Here is a 1,144-nt window from a genome sequence, read left to right as displayed (position 1 = left end):
GCTGTTCTCCACCTAAGGAAAATAAAAATCTAGATTCTAGCTGTAAGTAGTTGTAAGTAGCTCCCATTCTATTAGGGGAACCTAGGCTCAGACTAATAATATGGACAAAAGCCCGTTCAATTAGGTTCCAGCCTTTCTTCCCTTCATTCATTCAGAGGCTGGTGTTGAGGGAGGTCATCGAGAAGACGTGGCTGCTGGTTGGCCGGAGAGCTAGACCCGGGCAATGGAGGCGCCCCACCCCTCCTGTCCCTGGGATGTGCGCCCTGCTTGCCCTCCTGGCTCCCAGAAGCCTTGAGACAGAATGTGGCACTGAGACTATCTAGATCAGTAGTTCTCAACCTTCCTAATGCCGCGACCCTTTAATACAGGTCCTCAAGTTGTGGTGACCCCCAACCATAAAATTATTTTCGTTGCTACTTCATGACTGTGATTTTGCTACTGTTACGAATTGTAATATAAACATCTGATATGCAGGGTGTATTTTCAGTTATATATTGAACATAATTAAAGCATAGTGATTAATCACAAAACAATATGTAATTATATATGTGTTTTCCGATGGTCTTAGGTGACCCCTGTGAAAGGGTCATTCGACCCCCAAAGGGGTCGCGACCCCCAGGTTGAGAACCGCTGATCTAGGTGGTGTATGTGACTGAGTCCACTTAGGGCCTCTACATAGACTGTTAAGATTTGGAGGACAAATTTTGGAAAACTACTCAGTCTTGAGGCCGCCAAGACCAGCCTGGTAAGGAGGCTCCTCCGCTCATTAAGCCTGCCCCCTGCCCGCTGGAGGCGTGCCTCTTTCTTTGGTCTCTCCCTGTCCCGGGAAAGGGGCTGGTTCCAGGTTCCACTTGGGAAGCTCCCAGCAGGTTGGGAAGCAACAGCTAGAAACCTTTCCTTAGCTGAGATGTAGTTAAAAATGAAAGACGGGTGAAGAGTTTTTGCTGCTCCACGTACCCTGATCAACTTCACAATCCTTTCTGTTCAGTCTGGGATTTTTAACAGGTTGCAGATGGATCCCAGAATTAATTAATAATGCAGCACTTTCAACAGGGAAATGTGGTGCAGAGAAAAATGTACTGTTATATACTTGACATTTCATTTAAAAATTTTCCTTAGGACTAAAAGATTTCATTATAACAGA

This window comes from Myotis myotis, unplaced genomic scaffold, assembly GCF_014108235.1.
Source record: "Myotis myotis isolate mMyoMyo1 unplaced genomic scaffold, mMyoMyo1.p scaffold_m19_p_7, whole genome shotgun sequence".
In the NCBI taxonomy this organism is placed as follows: domain Eukaryota; kingdom Metazoa; phylum Chordata; class Mammalia; order Chiroptera; family Vespertilionidae; genus Myotis; species Myotis myotis.
Note: the sequence above shows the minus strand (reverse complement) of the source record.